The 23,254-nt window shown below is 46.7% G+C and overlaps 1 protein-coding gene across 1 annotated transcript in view; it reads right to left on the minus strand.

Annotated features, from left to right (window-relative positions):
* The window catches only part of LOC138452571 (XK-related protein 6), a 37,818-nt gene that overhangs the window by 13,916 nt on the left and 648 nt on the right, over positions 1 to 23,254 (minus strand). The window lies entirely within an intron of this gene.

The raw sequence follows: 23,254 nt of genomic DNA on the forward strand, positions 1-23,254 counted from the left end.
GGATGCCAACCCCTGAGTGGTGGTCATGGTGGGGGACGGTTAACAAGCCTCTGCGCCCCCCCCCGCACCAGCCTACGCGTCGCCAATATGTGTTGAGGTATGAAGATGGACACGGAGACACCGCTGGTGGTAAGTAAGTCTTTATTGAGGTAAGTACAGCACTCCTTGTAGGAAGTTGGTATTATGTAGATGGGCCAGTATATATCATGGGTAACCGGCACCACCACCCAAGGCAGGTCCTCACAGAATGCTTACGCTCAACCTGCCACCAGATTCTACTCCATCATATCTATGACATCACTCCATATAGCAATACGAGCCCACAACAGTGTACCCTTGCATGACTCCTTTACAACTCACAAGGCCTCCCTTCCAACGCCACTCTTCACCGTGCTCTCACACCCCCTTTCACCGCCCTTTTCCCATGGTTCGCGTGCCTGTTTGTGTGCTGCACGATAGCTCCCTGCCTAGCATGCCTGGCAGCATTCTCCCAGCATTTCTGGGAGTGCTGCATTTTGCGTGACACCATTCTGCGCACCGGCATTTGATCGGCAATGTGCAGACTCATTATAGAATATCTGCCCCATCATTGCGGCCGAGTTTGTAATCATTCCATCTAAACCCTTTTGCAAACTAGCTCTAAAAAGCTGGATATAGTGGGTTTAAAGCTTTTGTTTTTCACTTACCTAGAGCAGACCAGAACTGGTCCTTTACTCTGTAGTTAACTAAGAAAGGCCCGAAAGACCACGCAATTGCGCTCACAGAGCTTTACCAAGTAACCAGAAGCATCCAGAAAAGTGTGTAGATAGTCCATAATGCTGGAGAACAGGAGTTACACGTAAGTAACTTATTCCTTATCCATATCTGTATTCCACTGAAGCATGGTCGGGCTGGGGCATACAATTGGCTGGGGCAGCAATGGAAAAAGTGGCTGACAGCTGCAAATGGCTATTTATTCCTTTTGTGACAAACCACTTGAGCAGTACCTAAGGGTGAGGTTTCTGGTAAAATGTATTGTACATTTTAAATTTAAAAAAAAATGTGTTAAGTAACACTGGTCCAAACTACTAAAAAATAAACATTTTAACCAAAAAAACTGGCCCACACTAGCATGTCCTGCTGTTTAGGCATTTCCCTAATTTTTTTTGTGGTTGTTTTTAAAGGGTAAGAATCTGGGAGTTGGTTGGGGGGACCCTCCCCAAAAAAGAAAGAAAAATGCATTTGATGCACATTTATTCGTTGCAAAGAATTTGATGGAAATGTCCCTCGATGCCAAAAATTCGATGGAAAGACCATAAGCCCTTCCATTACACAGCATAAGGGATCCCCAACTATTTCCATTGACATGCAATGCGTGCTGGAAGTACTTTCTGCGGTATGCACACAATAGTGAAAGATTTCTGCAAGGACCACACCATCCAAGAAACAATAGTACATGTGTAGTTAGATAATCACCTTAAAACATCATTTGGTCTGGCTGTGCTAGTGTGTGGGGTTGCTCACTGGAGTCATAAGATCCAGCATAGCCAGTTTCTGAACATCCCTGGTAGATAAAGCATTAACAGGACAGCCAAATCATACACTTGTCACCCATAGATGAGTGTTAGATTAAAGTATTTTAGTAAACGTCAATAAAACATTGAGAGAATTCTCGAAGTGGGAATGGACTAGGGTGATAGGTAGCACTGCATGTGAAGACTGAGCTTGGCTTATTCCAGAAATAAATAACATGCTTATCCTGATTATCGCTTCCCGATACTAGTGTGCTGAGGCTGATCCACATACATATGCAGTTGTGGTCTCGGAGCCCTTTGATTTAGTAGGGAGACAGTCCTTATTTTCTATGTTGCATAGACAGCAGTGCATGGGAATATCGACTGCCCTGGATAGTTAACACAAATGAGACTCTCAGACAGCTTGCCGTTGTAAAGGGATGCTGTCTGTGGCTACTGTGTATCCTGACAACAGACACCCTTGGTGGCTTACTGCAGAACAATATACATAGCTAGGGTAAACATATTTCTGAAGGGGTGTACATGCTCTTGCTACAGAAATGGCAAGTTGCAGTATGCTTGGGATCTCAAGGAAGCCACTTCGCAAAGGGTTGAAGTCATAGGTCTTTGACATGAATTGTGGACATGCAAGTGCTTTTGCATATGGACAAGTAAAGGATGGGTGTTTCCACTGCGCATTATAGCAGTGCTGGACAGTAGCAAGAAGGCCTATTTTCTAGTGTGTCGCAGTTAAAAAGCAAATTGAATTACAAAGTGAATCTCAGCAGACGAGGCTGGGTGAGCCAAAAGAGCCAGGTCTTATCAAACTGGAGTAGGCTGACATTGGATACAAAATTGTGTAAAAGAACACATCTCCTGTTCAGAAGGCATGAACATAACAAGGAAGACATCAGAGGTCTATTAAAAAATAGCATTAAATGCACTAAAAGCTCGATTTTATGGTCTCTAGTCACAAGGAAGCATGAAGTTGGACGAACGAGATGGTCACATCTATGCACGAGGGCAGAGCGCATGCTTTTACTCCCAAATTTCTTAGAGCTAAGAACACTCTCAAGGCCGAGCTTCAAAGCCTAATTGACTTTAGACCACTGAGGTGATTATGGATTGATATGCTAATTGGTGGGAAGCAATGGTTGAGGCGAGCTCACCAGCACATGGATGGCCAGCCTGCATGCTGCTAGACGTAGATGGAAAAGTACTGACGGAGGTTAGAGTGCCAACCAATTGTAGAGGACCATGTAATTAGGGGTCCTATAGTTGTGTACACCAATGGGACTTGTGTATTTAGTGATGTTCGTAGTGGTCATTTCTAGGCGAGGGCTTAGTTGCCCCACCTGATGTTAAGTAACTGTAACGCTCACCTGATTCCCACGGAGGCGCGGGTCTTGGCAGGAAGCTGTCTGTGACTCGAAAAGTGATGTGCAGGACTCGATTGGCTTCTGGGGTCGAACCTCTTCGCACTGTGTGTCGGACTCGAAGAGTGAGGTTTCTGCAGGTGAAAGAATATGGGGTTAATGGTCTGGGTTGTTGAATGTCCCTCTCTCTCTCTCTCTCTCTCTTCCCAGCTTTTCGTAGAGCCCCCAGGTCAACGTGCTCACCTTATATAGGTGAATGCTGGGCTCTCCATCTGCGTCTGGTGCAGGGTGCCGTTGCCAGTTCCTTCACTGGTGAAACACAGGCCTCTTGAATTCAGAGGATGGTTACCATCGTTATCTGCACGAGCGGCGAGTTTCTGGACACCTTTTGTCTTTATAGTCTTTACATGCGTGGCACGTTTATATGCAGACTCTGTATAATGCCTTTCCCTTATGTATTGCAGGGCTCTTGAGATGAAAGATGAAGTGAAGCGCTTGGAAGTTCGTAAGTATGGCAAGCACTCTAGCTGTCTCTTTCCTTGCAGCTTAGTTCGTGTTAAAGAGACGCCGGAGAATTCGCAGGCGTTTTATTGCGACGAGCGTGATGAACGTAAGTAAATACCTGCTTAATGTCTTTTCTTTTGCCTTTCAGATGTTGGGTTGCAGGGCCGGAGTCCGCGGAATGCCAGTAAGTTGTTAACGATACTTTGTCTTCACAGGCGGCGATGCAGAACGAAGAAATCCGGAATTCACAGCGTGCCGGTAAGTATGGCAATGCTTTTGTTCTTGCAGGTGGAGATGCGGCGTGAAGAAACGGCCGCAGCCGATGGATCAGGTAAGTAAGCACTGCGTGTAAAGTTCGCCTTGCTAACCTGTTGTTTCTGTTCTTCGCAGGTGCTGATGATGTCTGGATACTGAAATGGTAAGTAGGATTCTTGCAGGTCCAGGATCGGAAGAAGAAAGGCCGGAGCAGACTCGGTGAGCGTTCTGCTGCAGATGCAGAATAACGCGAAGCACGCTTCATCTATCGGGTGTGGTTTAAATAGCCTTGGAGTGATGAGGCGTCTTCTTCCACGGCCCCGCCTAGGTAAGAAAAGAGTTCCAGTTTCCAGAAGAGTTCCAGTGCTGTATCCAGGGAGTGGAGCTGCCCCACCCAGGTAAGAAAGTAGTTCCTGTTCTCAGATGGCTTCTAAGTGGCTGGTAAGTAAGCAGCACGGTCTGCTGCAGGTAAGTCCACCCAAGCATCTTCACACCTATTATGAGCCCGGCGCTTCCAGTGCCGGGACCAATGGTTTTGATGAGCCTGGTGCCACCGGCGCCAGGACAAGGTCCAAAAGGTCCCAGTGGGGACCGGCTGGTGCTTAGGGTTAGGGTTAGGGGCCTGCTTCCAAGGACACTGCGCTGGTCCTGGCTCCTTGGAAGCAGTGATCATGACAGTACCCCCCCTCAAGGCCCCTCCTAAGCGTGTCTTCTCCGGGGGTTTTGGCTTGTCGGGGTGATTCAGATGGAATTTCTTGACCAGACGAGGTGCGTGGACATATTCTGAAGGTTCCCAAGACCTTTCCTGGGGGCCGTAACCTTTCCAATCAACCAGATAATATAACTTAGATTTGGAGATCTTGGAGTCTAGGATGTTCTTAACTTCGAATTCAAGTTCTCCATCTACTAAAACCGGTTCTGGGAATTCAGTCAATCGGGTTTCTGGTTGTACTGGTTTTAATAAGGAGACATGGAATACTGGGTGTATTTTCATATGCGTAGGTAACTCCAATTTGACAGCCACCGGATTAATTATGGCAGATATGAGATAGGGTCCAAGGTATCTCGGGATGAAGGTGCGGGGTCCCTTTAGAGGCAGGTGCTTAGTGGATAGCCAGACCTGATCTCCTACAGCGTAGTGAGGAGCCTCTTTACGGTGTCGATCTGCTCCTCTTTTGAATTGACCTTTAGCTCTTTGCAGATGGGCCGAGGCTTCCTTAAAAGCACGGGTGATCTCCGAGTGCAAGTGATCCACAGCAGGTGCTTCGAATTCTTGGGGAGGATCCAGGTTAGAGGTTCTAGGATGGTGTCCGTATAGTAGGAAGAATGGAGTCTTCCCTGTTCCAGAATGAATCGAATTATTGTAAGCGTATTCAGCGATCCAAAGAATATCCTTCCAGGGGTTTTCAGTTTGTTGGAGCATGCAACGTAGATATTGCTCTAGAGTTTGATTTGTCCTTTCGGTTTGTCCGTCAGTTTGGGGATGGTGACTAGTTGAAAGTCTTACATCAATTTGGACTAGACGACAGCAACTGCGCCAGAAGTGAGAGATGAATTGACTTCCCCTATCGGAGATTAAAACCGAGGGAAAACCGTGTAGCCGAACGATGTTTTCTAAGAATTCTCGGGCCAATACTGAGGCTGATGGTAGACCCTTCAGGGGAATGAAGTGAGCCATCTTGGAGAATAGATCCACGACTACTAAAATGGTAGTATACCCCGAGCATGGAGGTAAGTCCGTGATGAAATCCATGGACAGGGTATGCCATGGACAGGGAGGGATGTCTAGTGGCTGTAATAGGCCGGCTGGTTTCTCCTTCTGACTTTTATTCTGGGCACACACACCACAGGAAATTACAAAGTCTCTAATATCCTTTTTCCATGACGGCCACCAGAAATGTCTTTTAATCTTTTCCATGGTTTTGGTAATGCCAGGATGACCCTCCATTAGAGAGTCGTGATAACAGGAGATTACTTGTTTTTGTATTTTCTCACAGGGTAAATGCAATCGTCCTCGGAAATATGGTAGGTCTTGATCCACTGAGAATTCTTTCCCCTTTAATTGCCAATCTTGCAAATCGCCCGGAGTTAGGAGTGATTTAACCATGGTCTTGATGTCTTCAAAAGATTGAGCGCTGACCAAACCCAAAATTCTTTGTTCTGGGATTATGGGTATTGGTTCTGGATTGGTCACATGTTCATCTACTCCCGTCCGGGAGAGAGCATCTGCTTTTCCGTTCTTACTGCCTGGTCGATAAGTAATTATAAAGTCAAATTCTGCTAGAAACAGAGCCCAGCGAAGCTGTCTGGAAGACTGAGCTTTGGCTGTCTTTAGATATTGTAAATTGCGGTGATCAGTCATTACGGTGACTGTGTGTCTGGCTCCTAGAAGATAATGCCGCCAGGCTTTAAAGGCCGATCTGATGGCCAAAAGTTCCTTGTAAGTTCCTTGTCTGTAATTGAATAGTTGATCTCGGGAGGCGAAAACTTGCGGGACCAAAAGGCAACAGGATGTAGTTGGTGTGTGACCGGATCCCTTTGTGATAAAACTGCCCCCATAGCAAGACTAGAAGCATCCGTTTCCACGATGTAGGGGAGTTCTGGGCGAGGATGTTTTAAAACAGGTGCAGAAATGAATTTAGCTTTTAAGTCCTGAAAAGCTTGTTCTGCTTCAGAAGACCACTCAAAACGTTTGTTCTTCTTCAACAGAGCGGTGATGGGCTGGACTATCCGAGAAAATTCAGGAATGAATCTCCGGTAAAAGTTAGCGAACCCTAACATGCTTTGAACTCCTTTTACAGAGGTTGGTGATGGCCACTTGATGATTGCATCAACTTTCTTTGAATCCATATGGACTCCGTTAGGTGACAATATGAATCCCAGGAACTCGACTTCCGTTACGTTGAAAACGCATTTCTCAAGCTTAGCAAAAAGATTATGTTGACGCAATCTCTCGAGAACCTTTTTAACGTGTCTCTGATGTTCCTCTTCAGATGATGAATAGACGAGGATGTCATCAATGTAGACAACAACACACACGTCTATGAGTTCTCTAAGGACATCGTTCATAAAATACTGGAAAGCAGCAGGAGCATTACACAGTCCAAAGGGCATCACTTGATACTCGAATAGCCCGTACTTGGTGCGGAAGGCCTTTTTCCATTCATCGCCCTCTTTTATCCGTACCAAGTGGTAGGCTCCTCTGAGATCCAACTTTGTGTATATACATGCATCTTTGACTTGATCCAGGAGTTCAGGGATCAAAGGTAACGGGTATCTGTTTTTAACGGTGATCTGATTCAGGGCGCAGTAATCTATGCAAGTCCTAAGGTCTCCTTCCTTTTTCGGAACGAAGAACAAAGCCGATGAAGCTGGAGATTTTGAAGGACGGATAAACCCGTTAGCTAGGTATTGGTCTAGGTATTGTCTGAGGTGAAGGTTCTCTGGCTCGGTGAGGGCATAAATCCTGCTGCAAGGAGGAGTTGTTCCAGGTATCAGATCTATTTGACAGTCGTAAGACCTATGAGGAGGCAGGGTGTTGGCTTGATCCTTCCGGAAGACGTCTTGGAATTCCTGGTATTCGGGAGGTAATTTGGGCACCTCCTCAGAAGAGATTGCCGCCAGTGAAACATCAGGCCGAGGATAACAAGTGGTAAAACACTCTGGAAACTGAACCGTCTTTGCTCGCCAATCGATCTGAGGATTGTGCTTCTCTAACCAAGGGATTCCCAGAATGATCTGGAATTGAGGGGCCTTGATTACATCAAACACGATTCTCTCCCGGTGTCCATCTTGACTCACTAGCGTCACTTCTTGGGTGGCATGCGTTACTGGTCCGGAGGCTATCTCCGTGCCATCCACAGTAGTGATGACGTCTTTCACTGCCTTAGGGACAAGGGGTAGATTCATCCTTGATACCATTTCACGGTCCACATAGTTACCGATTGCTCCGCTGTCAATGTAAGCTTCAATTGCATGCAAACGATCCGGACGTTCAGGACTAATGAGGACCATGGGTATCACGAAATGCGAGGTCACGGGACAGATCTTAACGCTCGGCAAGAGGACCTCTACTCTTGTCGGGCGAGGTCGTTTCCCTGCTCAGAATTTGTGGTACAGGTATCCGCGGCTCCTACAGTCTTCTTAGCTGGTTTCACTGGACAGTCCCGAAGAAAGTGTCCTGAGTTTCCGCAATAGAGGCATAATTGCAGCTGCCTTCTTCTTTCCCGCTCTTTCTGGGTTAAAGGTCCTTTCATGCCCCCTATTTGCATGGGTTCCACAGTGTCAGCTCCCTTATTCGAGGTCTGTGGTTTAGAAAACACTCGGGTATCAAATCTGGAACGATCTGCCTTCCTGTTCTGTAGTCTATGGTCGAATTGGACAACTAAGTCAATATAGTCAGAACATTCTTGTGGAGGATTCACAACTTGCGCTAACACATCTTTGAGCTCTCCACGCAGGCCTCTGTAGAAAAGCATTATTCTCTTGTCCTCGGGCCATTGTGTTTCCACTATGAGTCTATTGAAGGAGGCTATATAAGTCAAGAGGTCTTGATTACCCTGTCGTAATGAGAGAAGCTCATTGTCCAAGGCCTGCCCTTGTGCATGTCTTGCGAACAGTTTCTCCATGCTGGACTGGAAGGCCTGAAAATCATGTAAAACCGGATCATCCTGGGTGACTAAAGGGATCGACCAATCTGCAGCGCTGCCACTGAGATAAGAAAGCACGAAAGCCACCTTGGTCTGGTCTGTTGGGAATGCAGCTGGTCGACATAAGAAGTGTAGGCGGCACTGATTGATGAACACTGCAAATTTCTTTGGATCACCGGAAAAGCGTTCGGGCGGAGCCAAGGGAACATTACCGGGCAGATTGATTTGCACTGGATTTAAAGATGATGCAGAAGGATAACTTCCTCCTGGAACAGGCAAAGGTGTCTGTCCTGCCTGCGTTTGTAACAACTGCCTAGCAAGGTCCTCTGTTCGCTCCTTGGAAAGTATCAATTCTCTTCTTAGAGAGTTCGTTTCCTGACGAGCTGCATGTACTTCTGCTCTTAATTCCCCGAGCAACTGGGCTAGTTGATCAGTGTCTGAGGTTTCCATTGCGCCTGGGTAGGAGTTTTGTGGTGGGCTTCGCGTTCTGTAACGCTCACCTGATTCCCACGGAGGCGCGGGACTTGGCAGGAAGATGTCTGTGACTCGAAAAAAGTGATGTGCAGGACTCGATTGGCTTCTGGGGTCGAACCTCTTCGCACTGTGTGTCGGACTCGAAGAGGGAGGTTTCTGCAGGTGAAAGAATATGGGGTTAATGGTCTGGGTTGTTGAATGTCCCTCTCTCTCTTCCCAGCTTTTCGTAGAGCCCCCAGGTCAACGTGCTCACCTTATATAGGTGAATGCTGGGCTCTCCATCTGCGTCTGGTGCAGGGTGCCGTTGCCAGTTCCTTCACTGGTGAAACACAGGCCTCTTGAATTCAGAGGATGGTTACCGTCGTTATCTGCACGAGCGGTGAGTTTCTGGACACCTTTTGTCTTTATAGTCTTTACATGCGTGGCACGTTTATATGCAGACTCTGTATAATGCCTTTCCCTTATGTATTGCAGGGCTCTTGAGATGAAAGATGAAGTGAAGCGCTTGGAAGTTCGTAAGTATGGCAAGCGCTCTAGCTGTCTCTTTCCTTGCAGCTTAGTTCGTGTTAAAGAGACGCCGGAGAATTCGCAGGCGTTTTATTGCGACGAGCGTGCTGAACGTAAGTAAATACCTGCTTAATGTCTTTTCTTTTGCCTTTCAGATGTTGGGTTGCAGGGCCGGAGTCCGCGGAATGCCAGTAAGTTGTTAACGATACTTTGTCTTCACAGGCGGCGATGCAGAACGAAGAAATCCAGAATTCACAGCGTGCCGGTAAGTATGGCAATGCTTTTGTTCTTGCAGGTGGAGATGCGGCGTGAAGAAACGGCCGCAGCCGATGGATCAGGTAAGTAAGCACTGCGTGTAAAGTTCGCCTTGCTAATCTGTTTCTGTTCTTTGCAGGTGCTGATGATGTCTGGATACTGAAATGGTAAGTAGGATTCTTGCAGGTCCAGGATCGGAAGAAGAAAGGCCAGAGCAGACTCGGTGAGCGTTCTGCTGCAGATGCAGAATAACGCGAAGCACGCTTCATCTATCGGGTGTGGTTTAAATAGCCTTGGAGTGATGAGGCGTCTTCTTCCACGGCCCCGCCTAGGTAAGAAAAGAGTTCCAGTTTCCAGAAGAGTTCCAGTGCTGTATCCAGGGAGTGGAGCTGCCCCACCCAGGTAAGAAAGTAGTTCCTGTTCTCAGATGGCTTCTAAGTGGCTGGTAAGTAAGCAGCATGGTCTGCTGCAGGTAAGTCCACCCAAGCATCTTCACACCTATTATGAGCCCGGCGCTTCCAGTGCCGGGACCAATGGTTTTGATGAACCTGGTGCCACCGGCGCCAGGACAAGGTCCAAAAGGTCCCAGTGGGGACCGGCTGGTGCTTAGGATTAGGGTTAGGGGCCTGCTTCCAAGGACGTTGGGCTGGTCCTGGCTCCTTGGAAGCAGTGATCATGACAGTAACCAATCACATATTCACACTTTTTTAGACTAGTATGGATCGTATACTTAGATGTTCACTCAGAGCCAATCACCCATACTCATAGGTTTTTGGAGTTTGCCACATAGGATGACGTTAGTACATACGTAGGTTAACGTCATTCATGACGAGTTTCTTGAATAAATAAATCAGTTTTTACTAAGAATGTTTGAGTAAGAGGATCGAGCGATTTTGTTGATGTTCGCTATGCTCCCTGTTTTAGATAATTGATATTAAAACAGTCTTCCTTTTGCCAACTACCTGAGTCATTTTGATTATTGATGTATGAATACAAATCTACATCCCCATCCATCTCCAGGGTAATTGGTACTCATCTTAAAGGGCTGAGCTATCCAGTTCACTTGGTAGCAGAGAGGATGGTTAGAGCCATCGACATAAGTAAACTTTAGAATCCCGGAAATATCGGACAACCTTTGCCATTTGGCTGAAAGGACGTGAAGCTCCCCGTAGATAGTGGTTAGTGTAATTTGAAAAAGCTTGCAAGCGCGGTGTGAAGGGTCCCCTGATTTCAGAAAGAATCCCCTCCCTCGTCTATGAGAAGCTGATCGAACGGAAGGTTGAAGAGGCAGTAAAAGAGGCGTATGATCCTGAGAGTCGGAAGACGAAAATGAGAGTGGTGAGTAAACACAGAGAGTTGGCAAAAGTATGGGTGATGAGTGAAGAAAAAAAGTGATTAACGTAGGGAGGTGAGATAAAACTTAACGTGAGTGTTATATGTAGGGGGAATAGGATATTGACTTGAGTGTGGCCAAGCAATAAAGTATCGTGAGAGAGGCCACGATAAGAGAAATTTGAACCTAGAGTTGCGTAGCGGATGATGTAGGAGACAGATTTGATTTAAGGCGAATCTAAAGAGGTTAGTTTATTCTCCGTATGGAGTATTTTAGAGGCAAGACGAGTCCTAAAGAGAAGATCATAGAAGATATATGTGACCGGTCGAGTTTGTTTGTTTGTTTTATGTGATTTTGAAAATGATAACATCTTAAACAGAAAAAATAATTGATTGTTTTAAATTGAACTTTGTGGTTGTTTTTAAGCAAGATTAAAGTAAAAATTGTGATTCAAGGGATTGGAGCCTGCGACGTGCGGTACATGCTCATATTGTGTTATCTTTTTGAAACATAATTTTTTTTTTAACTGTGATAGTAGACCAGTTGAGAATGGAGGATATTACTCCATTTATGCATCTCTGCAAGCAGTTGCCGAAACATGCACCCAAGCTTAGACAGTACAGTGGGGAATGAGTTAAAGGAACCGCAGCCAAAATGCTTATGCCGTGGCTGCAAGGAGGGTCACTATCGAAGGCAGTCCTGCAGCACATGATGACATATTTGCATGCAGCATACACTGGGAAAAAGCTAGACAAGCGACTAGCTAACCTAGAGCTTTGGAAGATGTACCAGGGGGAGTGAGACGAGCCGCCTCCTGTAGATTGGATAATTAATGTATGCAAAAAGGGGGGTGAGGAGCCCTCTGCTCCCCCCACCCCGGCTGAAATAGAAGGAGAAAATAAGAAAGACGATGGGTTATACCCATTGAGGGAGCTCAAGGCAGCGACAGGGTATAGCAACCCGGCATATGAGTCACCTACGCAAAGTAGTGACGAGGGTCCAGAGAAAAATACTGAGAGATGTGTAATCGCTAAGGTCCAAAGGGACAAGGAGAGATGCGATAAAGAAAGAAGTGATTGAGCAAGCACATCTCTAGATATAGTAAGAGAAATAAAGAGATGGAAGGGAGTAAGAGACAAAGCTGATGAGATAGCACTCTTACAGAACGAATGGATGGGTGGCCAGATTTTGCTTAAACTTGATGGTAAAGGCATCGAGGATGTGAGGCAAAGGGAACATCAAGATGAGCACGATAAAAAAGATAAAGAAAGAGGATGATTAAAAGACAAAGGAGCGAAAAGGAAAGATAGACAAAGACAAGAGCAATTATATCAAGAGGAGCAGTTGAGAAAACAAGAGAGAGCAGAAGAGCATAGAAAACGTCATAATAGACAAAGAACAATTAGCTGGTAAGATAGCTCAGCCGGTAGATCGCTCACTGCTGCTATCTGAGCATGATCTGAAGGTCGCAGGTCCGAATCCCAGCAAGGCCAACTTAGTCTTTCATCCTTCCGAGGTCGATAAATGAGTACCATTTTCGGTTGGGTGATATTGTATGTAAATATGTGCTCTGTAAAGCACTTTGGATTGAGGTGCTATATAAATAACACATCATTATCATTATGAGCAGGAAAGGTTAGAATGAAAAAGAATAGAAGAGGAGGAACAGAAGTTAAGGGACAAGAGAATACAAAGATGAAAGGATGAGGAGACATGCAGGGCACACGAGAGAAGGGATATGGGTGCATGTGGCGGTGAAGACTCTGTTGCATGGTAATGGCGAGATCGATCCGTACTGGTAGGCATCAACGGTGGATTGCTTGAGTTTCGGGGTCCGGTGGAGTGACTTACATGCTTCTTCACGTATGATGTTGACCGTTGCCCCTGTGTCTATGAGGAATGCCAGGGGGTGTCATTGACGTGGAGCATGAGGACCTGGATGTGTTGTTTTGCCCTGTTGTTGTTCAGCACCCAGACGTATCATTTTTTGCGTTGGTCATCACCCCACGATGGTGAGTCGCTACTGGAGGGTGACCTCATCTCAATGTTTCGGACATACCGTCTGCGCCCCCGGTGTCTGGAATCTTGGACGGCCTATGAGCTTCTCGTGCGCAAGATCAGCTGTATTCACGCTAGTCCCACCTATTTCTTCTGGATTCACTCTACGGCCTGGCCACGGGTTTTGTTTTTGCCTGTGTCATCTTCTGCTGCTCCCTGAGTGATCTTCTGCTGGCTGGGGGCATTGGTGCATTTTTGCAGACAGCGCGGAAATGGTCGTCGCCACTACAGGTGGCGTATTTTTGTCTTAGTGTTGGGCGTTCCCCCGGTATCAGGGTATTCATATCTGTAGCTGAAACATGTGGCATCAGAGCGTCTAGCCGGGAAGGTCGGCAGTATGTAGTTTGTTGGCGGTATCGGTCTCGGTAGCTCTGGGCTGTATCGTGACTTTGCCCAGGTTGTCCAGCTGTGATCCTACCACTGCTTCCATGCGTGCCAAAGCTAGCATCTCCTCCAGTGACCTCTGCTTTTGCAGCAGATTCTTTTTGAATGCTTGACGGTCACATCCAGTGATGGCTTGGGATCTCAAAGCCTCCTTGTTGGAGTACCGATGGAAATCACAGTGTTTCAGCTTTATTCGTAGTCTCATAACAAAGCTGTCTAGGGATTCTCCTTTGTCTTGGCGCATCGTATGAAAGATGAATCTTTCATAATCAACATTGGTATGAGGTGTGAGGTATTCTGTGTAGAACCTGGAATGATGCTGTTTCGAGGTTGAGTAGTTCACCCACGATGTCCCTGACTGCTGGTCCGATAGCCATGGATAAAGTGTTCTTTAGCCTCTCGTCGTCGGTGAGCCCTATGGCTCCTACGCAGAATTTGAAGTCTCTTCGCCATATTGCCCACCGTGGCCCGAGGTTGGTTGCCTGTGTCACGCAGGTCAAATGCAGGCAGTGGGTGTAGTATCTGTGCTCTGACACCTGAAGGGAGAATGGGTCCTGAGGCACCGCCTCCTGATGTGGAGGCAACATCCTCTCCTGACATGATGTGAGTGCTAGTCCGCTTACTCCACTGTTGGGGTGGGGGAGCTCTTGCTGCGCAGGTGCCAGTGTGCTGTTGCCCTGCATGCTTCTTTGTGATGAAAGAGTCCCCGTGTGCATGTGCCTCCTTTTGGTGCTGGGGTATTGCTTAGCCCTCTTTCCACTCTGTGGCCACCCTCTTTTGCTTTTTCCTGAAGGGAGCGTCCCCCTGGCCCGTGCCCCCATTTATTTTCCTTTGGTGGGGGTCTGGGCGTGCGTCCTTCTATGTCCGTGCATACTGCAGTTTGCGGGCACCTTGTGGGAGCGTCTTGTATCCCTCCTCTGCCGTACCTTGTGTGAGTGCTCACGTGGGTCATGTTTTCCCAGGTGGCGCCTGTTGTGGAAGGTGGCCGATGCCGTAGTCTGTGCCCGATGGCACACTCCTGTCCCGCACCTCCTCAGATGCGCCAGCCTGGTTGTTCGAGCCGTGTGAGCGTGTGGTGCACGGTTCGGCTGGCATCCTCCGGTGCGCAGTAAAGGCTGGAACCTGAGTCCTGTCTACGACCCCTTCGTTGCCAGTGTCGGATTCTGCCTTCAATAAGCACACATACACAGGCCATTGCAGACAAACGCATCTTTATTGCATGCCGGTATACAAATTAATTAACTTTCCCCTTCCTTCCCAACCCCCTCCCTAGCCCAATGCCACTTCCTCTTGTCCTGGGCCAAATGTGGGCCCTCCCCTCATAACGATCAGGTAGGGCTACGCGTCCTAGTCACAAATGACACAGCCCCTTCAGGACACTTCACAGGATGGAGAACTGGGGGGCCAGGGGTTGAAGGCAAGTTCCAGCGATGGCAACTGCACAAAGATAACAGCGTCCTTCCAGTTGTGTTGCAGAAGTCCTTTCAGGACAGGATCCCTTGAGGCTGGGAGGCTGAAATTCACAGGGAAGGCGACTTATACGACAAGCTGGCAACCACCAAAGTTCCTGGTGCAACCGCTGAACAGCGATGGTTCTGCTGAGGGCAGTCCACCAGGTGATCCAGGGACACTTCCGAAGGCTCAGGATGGCTGTATCCTCGAGAACACGTTGAGTCCCACCAGTCCAAGGCAGGAATCATCGGGCAGAGCCCTCACAGATTAGGTAGTGCAACAGGGCTTCACCGGGCCAGACACAGGAAGGAATGCCAGGCCTCTTCAGGAGTGTTTTTCACATCTTCAGTCTGCTGTTCTTCTACGAGGCATTCTTGGCTCCAACACTGATCTGGAGAAGTGGCTGCAGGGGTCCTCTTCTTATCCAACATCCAGCCTAGAAGCAAGTCCAAGCCCACCAATAGTGAGGATCTGCACCATTCAAACAGCAGTAGTTGTCCGATCAGGGACAACTATTGGTTTCACGTAGGCCCCACATTCAGACTCTCTGGCACCACAGATGTGGAGTGGGACCAGACAGTCGCACCCATTTCCTTGGCCACACCTACACTAAGCAGCAGCTTTCCCGGGCAAGTGCATGACCGTATATGGGATTTCCTGACTTGAAAGGAAAACAGCCAAACAACAATATGGCCAAAGAACAAGCGAATATCTTGTGGTGTGGCCATTTTAGGGCACTAGCCACTTTTAGTAGCCATAAGCGGTAAACGTGAATATGCACAATAGAAATAACATGAAAATTGAAGAAATATAATTGCTGCCACAAGCTTGTCTTTATGCACATATAAAAGTAAACAAAAATCGCTAGTGTAAAAGGCTAGTGTGATACAAAAGCATCCCCATTGCACTGCATCTCACCAGTGCATCAACAAGTGGAGAGAAACCCAGCAGAAGGCGACGCTGAACAGGAAACGAGTGACTTACCTGGAGGAGATTGATGGAGCTCTGTATTCCAAATAACAGTTGTAAAGCAAAGAATCATCAGTGATCTTAATTTATATACTATTTGGGGGGAGCGAGGAATAATTTCTCTTTCGTTTTCCTTCCACAATACATGGTTGGTGAACATGCAATACCCTCTGCTATGTGAACACCCAGCAGCAGAAGTGAAGCGTATGTAAGTAGTTACACTTACCTTCATTAACAAGTAATATTAAGCATGAGGGTTGTGCAGGGCTTACAACAGGGACCTGGACAGCAAATGCACGGATCTAGTTCTCTTTCCTTTCCTCAATGGCAGAGCAGTATGTCTTTATGGTATCAGGTAATAATGTCCCCATGCTTAATTTTGCCGGGAAAAGCCATTGGCGACATTATATATGGGGACATTGGGAATGGGGATGGGTTGCGGGGATGTCCCCTGCTCCCCTTGCTAAACAAAAAAAAAAAAACGGTGGTTGTGGGGGTCTCCCCGCATGTTCAATGTAATAATGTGTCTGCAAAAAACGGAGACTTTTCTTGTCAGGAGACAGTTTTGCGGGGACATTATTAGATGGAACCACCTTTATCACTCCTCCTCAGTCCTTGCCCAACTCCATGCTTTTGGGGCAGCCCAGGAAAATGTACCGGTTCCACTCTTACTCAATCTTTGTGTGGGATCATTAGTAGAGCTGATCTGCTGCCAGTCAACCTCATTTTCCAGATGACACCTGCTTTATCATATGTACTATGCTAATAGCATAGCATTTACCTTGGACAACTTCCTGTACTCCTTTATGGTCCTCTGCTGCGCCGCAGTGCAGCAACAAGACTGCTGCACCGCAGAGCAGCAGCAAAACTACTGCACCTTCTGAAACAGCATTGAGAACATTACTCCTGGCTTCAGTACTTTGCTGTTGGCTGCTCAGCTTCATTGAATGGAATTCGGGTCACTTGGCCTACCGCATCCACCCTATTACTGAGCAGCCCTCCCATTCTCATCAACAAACAAGCTCATCATGAGCCGTCCAGATTTGCCCCCTCGTATATGGTTTTGTTGATACCAGCAGCCTGGGTTATGTTGGCCACTAGCTCTGCCTTTTTGGATTGATGGCCACCCTGTGGAGTTCTCTGCTTAAATCCCGAGAGCCATCAGAGATCATCTTTGATACAGTACTGTTCCCCAACCCTTCCCTTTGACATCATAATTTATAAGAAACCCATTTTGCAGTATGCAATATTGTGTCCACCTTCCAGAACTTCAAGCGGCCACTCTCATTGTAATGAGTTGCACCCACGTAAAATCATAAAACAAAACATGCACCTGCTTATGGTTCTGTCATGTTTCACAGACAATCGCAAGGACAGATCTCAAGACACTATTGTATAGGCGGCCACTACCTGAAACCTGAGTCTACACAGCATCCCTGTAAGGAAGGTCCACCGTTCACGGAGAGGTGTGTTGACCACCTAAGGCCTGTGTGGATTTCCATTGAAATTGACCACAGTTCACTTTACTTACTTTACTTTCGTATTTATAGCGCGCAACCGAGTACCCATGGGTTTAAGGGCTCGTACATAGATACAAACTAAACAACAAACAGAAATACATTTATCCTAGCCAGGTTGGATGGGAGCAGAGATTGTGTGTCTAGTAGGAGAGTTTTCAGTTTCTTCTTAAACATGTTTGTGGATTGTATTTCTCTCAAGTCAGGTGGGAGTTTATTCCATGCCAGAGGTGCCGCTCTACTGAAAGACCCCTTCAGGGTTTTAGACGTGTTACAGAGACGGGCTCGTATCTGTATAGTATTATTTGATTTTAACTGTCTCTGGCTTTGCTTTACTACAATGCATTCCTTCAAATAAGAAGGCATTAGACCTGTCAGAGACAATTTATAACACACATTGCAGTGCTAGCCTATCAAAGGAATGCATCCTAGTTCAGCATGATGGCCCAATGTTGGTAAGATATTGCACTCCAAGTTCTTGACACCTCAGTTTGCCAATGATCTCATATTCACCATCCACACCTAACCAAGTGGTACCCATTGAAACGAATGTTCCCTGCACTGGACTCTTACAGAGATCCCCTCAGAGTGAAAAGCCTAGAGGCCCAGCACCGCTCCCAGGCACTAACATTCTAAAGCCCTGTTCAGAGGGACCCTGATGTTCCATACTTTCTACGCAGTACAGCGATAAAAGGTCACCAGAGAACCAGCTCAAACATTCTTTCAGCACAATGCTATGGTTGCAGGGGTCAAGTCCTAAAAATTAAAGTGGGGGGGACTCATCAACAAACGCAATGGGATGAGACGTTGCCAGAAATTAGCATATCACGGCGGTGAAATATGCACATTTCATTATATTGGCTTTACATAACCACCCAAATTGCACAGGACGAATGGAATTTGCTTTTCATAAACTCAACAAACACACAAAACCAAGAGAGGATATTGGGCCTCTTTACGACCCTGGCGGTACGGTATGGACGGTGCCGGTATGCCACCGGCACCGTCCATACCGTACCCCTTATTCCGAGTTTCTCTTGCGGGTCCCTGACAGCACGTCAGGTTTTACTCGTGATTGCACCGGCACCGTTATGAACGGTGCCGGTGCAACCATGCTCCCCACCCCCATTGTGCTCTATTGGGTAGAATGGGGATTGGGAGCCCAGCATTACCGCCTCCCGCCAATGGGCAATTACCGGCCCCTTCATCTCGTAATGGGCCGGTTATTGCCTAATTGCGGGAGGCGGTGCCGGTAGCGAGCATGGCAGTAGCCGTGCCAGCCATGCTCGTAATAAGGCCCATTGTCTTCTAAAAGTGTTTTTGAAAATCGTAAAAGGTGTGCATGCTTTAAACTTCAAGAACCAATACAGATGTTTTCCCTGGGACATTTCACCTTCATTTGTTTGTTATTTTTCATCAAGTTAAATAGTGCAGTAGTGAAGTGTCTGGCCTGCAAACCTTACTACAGCGGTTCGGTCGGCTTTAATTCATAAATTGAAAGAGGACATTCAATGTTTCTTATTTTAGCTGGGGGAGTCTGAGTCCACCCTCTGACAAAACTGGGTGGACTCTGTCCCCCTGCGTGTACCTTCGACTTGAGTCATGCTTCTGGGGAAAATGCATTCTTCTTTCGGCACATTCCTCACACACATGTGCACCTTTAACAGGGACTTGCTAATGTCCTTCAGTGTTCTCTACTCTTCCACGAACACACGGACATCCTTCTGGGCACCTCCCAGTTCTCTGCGATATCCAACTCCATTGGTTGCACCTATCCCAGAGTACCTTGGTTAGTTGCGTATCACAGCAAAGCCTGCCGGCTGCCACTCCCCTTCAAACTCCTAAAAGTACATACCTTTCAACGGTTCTATGGGCCTCATTACGAGTGAGGCGGAACGGGTTAACGGGCTCCGCTAAAGGAGGAGGACCCGTTAAACCCGTTCCTCCTCATTACAAGCTCCCCTCGTGGGACCCGGTAGGTAACGCCTGGTCAAACCAGGCGTCCTTACCGGGTCCCGTGAGGGGAAGAGGGAGCAAACAACGGGCTGCTCGTAATCAGCCCGTTGTTTGCACCCATTCCCATTGAGCCCTATGGGGGCTCAGATGGGAATGGGGAAGGTCCGGGCCCGGGTTCCTGGAGGGAGGAATGGCCCGGTAATTCCCCATTTTGGGAACCCGGACCCCATTTCGGCGGCAGCCATGCCGCCAATAGCGGCATGGCTGCCGCCGAAGACGTAATGAGGCCCCATGTTATGTTAGCAAAAACGGTAATACCAACAAATGTTTCAACTAAACCTTTTTACCGAAAAATTCAATTTGGGTTGGCAGCAAACCCCTTGCTTGCTAATGCTCATAACCCCACCCTAACAACCCCTCTACCCATTTTGCCAACTTACCCCAACCCCCATATATATTTTTGCAAACTTTTTTTTGGGGTGAAAATGTTTTCGTTGTAACCTTCTTCAGTATTACCCATCCGGTAACATCACTGGATACCCCTTACAACTATTAGCAATCAATCCCTTGAGCCTGCCAATCTTTCGTGGTTACATACCCTTGGACCACACTTGCTACACTTGCAACAGCCATCTTGTTTGTGATGTATAATGCTGACTTACCTTTTTCTTTCACAGTTTTTAGGTAAGCAAAAACAAGTGTTTATGCAGTTAGAGTGATGAAAAGCAAATACAGTTCTACATGATATGATTAAAAATTAAGAAACATGAAAAAAGAAAAAAAACGTGTAAATCCTCTAAATTGTGTTAAATCACCACTGTAGTGGTCTCAACGTTCAGATGTTTTTCTGGAAGTTGGCGTACTGTGCCCCTGCCTGCCGTACCTAGACCATAGTCTGCGGAGGAAAGGGAACAGGTGCAGTGATGGCAGAGGAAAGGAAGGTAGAAGGAAGGAGGATTATGTTGGTAATAACTTGGGTGCATGTTGATTCTGCCAAAGGAGATCATAGAAAAGGATTGGAAAATTTTGGAGGGTAAATTCTAAGTTGTCTGAAGGAAAGGCTAATATTTACACACGGGCAGCTTCAGCGAGGTAAATGGCTATTACTAAAAGACACGTGTGGTCGTGTGATGGACTCCAGATGTACGCATGCGGGCACTTCAAGCATGCCAGCTTTTATTTCTCAGTAGATATTTTGGGAGGTTTTAAGGATTTTTGCTAAAAAAAATATATTTCTCTAACTGGCATGATTTGACAATTGACTTGAAAGAGAGTACACTATCAGTTTTCCACTGTCCAGACATCAGGCTGGTATCCCAAATAGAATGTGCTCAGGGTTTTTTTTTAAAGTCTGCCGCCCCCACCAGGCTGGCACATCAGATTGCCACCCAAATAGAATTTACTCAGTCTGCTCTCCCCCACATCCCTCCAAAAAAAAGGAAGATTTGCTCCCGCCGATCCTCCTTGTAGTTATGTGCAAGGCAAAAGTCGCACCCAATGCACTGTGATTTGTGGGATCAGATCGTTATTTCAAAAGTGGGCTTTGACTTGGGCAGAAGCGAGTAAAGTCTCAACAATTGGTTTTGAGAGAAAATATAAAAGATTATTTGATATGGGAGGCAGATTTTCAAGTCACTGGTAGTCTTCCTCGAAGAGTAGGCTCACCGTAAAACGTTTGGAAAAATCCTTATTTTTGCATTTGTTACAGCGCACAAAACCCTCGGCTATCCAGGCGCTAGTTACATTAAGATGCAAAGTTACAAGTTACATTAAGGTAAAAAGAGAAGAAGGGAGGGGTGGTGGGGAGATGCAGCATTGGGATGGAAGAGTTTTAGAAGGAACAAAGTTAATTGAACAGCCAAGTCTAGGTTTCTGCGGAAGGTCCAGTAGGCCTGTTCTTTTCTGAGTGCCAGTGGTAGATAATTCCACAGTTTGGCTGCCACGACCGGGAAGCTCTTGCCCCTTACTGAGAGGCGGTTGAAGTTGGGGTAAGTAAGTCCAAACCCTTGGATCCATCGTTCTACATGTTTGTGCTATATGTGTTCTTGGAACAGCCAAATGACCCCAGGACCCATTATCCTCAGGGAGTCTTAAAATGATATATGTTGTTTAACTTGGTTTTAGTTTTGACAACCCTGGAAGGAGAATTGAAACCAGCAGAAGATGGCCACCAACTTCTGTAATTCAAAAACAACTATCTCTGTTCTGTGTTTCGTTCTGCACCATACTAGGGAAAGTATATTTGCGTGGTAAGGAACATCTATGTTCGCTGCCCTGAAGTCGAGCAGTGCAAATGGAAACTCCAGGCACTGCGAATGCACTTGGGATCGTGGTTTCTGTTTATGATGCATTATACCCTTTACATTGGGCAATTAAGTGCATTCGCGAAGTGGTGAGTTTTTCTTTTAACATGTGAGCTTTACATTAACCTTTTCAAATGCCTTTTGTATGGTTCAAGATAACACATTAAGCAAACTGTGTTTTTCTGTTGTGCTTTGAGACCTTTTACAGCACCGTATGCAGCAGAAACTAGCCTGGGACTGCCACAGTGGTAAGGCTGCTGTAAACTGTATAGGTGTCTTTTGTATGAGGGAGCTGCTATATACATTGTACAGGTCAGGAGGCTCATCTCTGTGGGAGAACTGGTATACATTGTGTAGGCTGTTCACCACCACTGTGTCGACTTAGCGTACATTGTGTAGGTGGTCGTCCACTGTGGGGGCTGGTATACATTTTACAGGTGGCTCTCCTCTGTGGGGGTTGGTATACATTGAATAGGTGGCTGGGCAGTGTTGGGAGCTGTTCTAAATACTTGTCTATCCTCTTTTTTGGGAGTGTGAATACATTGTACAAGTGGCCTTGACTTTGAAGGAGCTGAAATACATAATGCAGTTGTTTCTCCGCCGTGAGTGGAGAATTAATGTTAACTCTATGGGGAGTTAATGTAAATTGTATCATGGATGTCCACTGTGGGGAGCTGGTATATATTCGATAGGTGACTCTCCTGTTGGGGAGCTGGTAGAAATTGCACACGTGGCTCTCCTCTGGGAGGGAGTATAAAATGTCATGTGCTAGGGCTGTGCTGTGGAGTGTGACAGTCCCTCGCGTGGCAGCCCCCCGCCCCATTCTGCACATTCAGCAGGTGGGGAGATTCTGCCGAAGCTAACACGTGTGAATCCAGACTTACTTTTGAGATAGGTAGTGGTTTAATTGCTTAATGTGTGCAGGGCAGGGATGGAAACCTTGTTTGAATCGACCCCTAGGAAGTGGAACCTTTCTGCAAGCCGTGTGTTATAAAACCGTTGCCGTAGATTTCACTGAGCACAATTTCTCCTAGAAGAAGTGAACAAATGTATTTGACCAAAAATGGTAGGTAATGTGGTATATGCATGGTGCATAATAGGTGGGTGTGGGGTAAGGGTATAATTAAGAGTAGGGAGGGGTAAAGGGTGTTTCGGTAGGTCTCCCTCTGCATTATAATTATGTTTTAGAAAAAGTAAAATGTGAAGTTCGTTTTTGGGTTAAATAAATTCGGTCACTTCTACATTAGGTGAAATATTTTCGAAAAAATCACAAACAGTAAGTGAGTGCCATTCACTCCAGGCACAAAGCCAAATCATGAATAACCAAGTCATCACACGACCTGGCAGGGAACATGTTCTGGCGCAGTTGCATAGAGCGAGCACATGGACGTGAGGCATCTGATCATCGGTGCACTATTACAACCAGTTACCCCATGGAATAGATTCCGACAGTAACGGTCCCCATATCCACGGCTATGTTTTTAATAACTTTGGAAATCAATTCACTAAACTGTGTTTATGCTTCCTGTGGATCACCGCTTGCCACAAGGGCCATACTGAGGAGAATTGATCCAGAGGATCCTGTGCGCCTTCGAACTCTGCCCTGCAGCGGTGACATGGTGACTGTGTTCTTCTGCAATGGACAGAACACAATAAACCTACATTAACCATATAACTCTGTACAAACATCATCGTTCCTCTTTGGGGACTACACCAGGCCTTTAAGAAGAGACCAATGTATCTGAAAGCGGAAGTAGGTAAAAGGCCGC

The sequence above is a fragment of the Ambystoma mexicanum genome, chromosome 4p (genome assembly GCF_040938575.1).
Source record: "Ambystoma mexicanum isolate Mex_15411 chromosome 4p, UKY_AmexF1_1, whole genome shotgun sequence".
NCBI classification, from domain to species: domain Eukaryota; kingdom Metazoa; phylum Chordata; class Amphibia; order Caudata; family Ambystomatidae; genus Ambystoma; species Ambystoma mexicanum.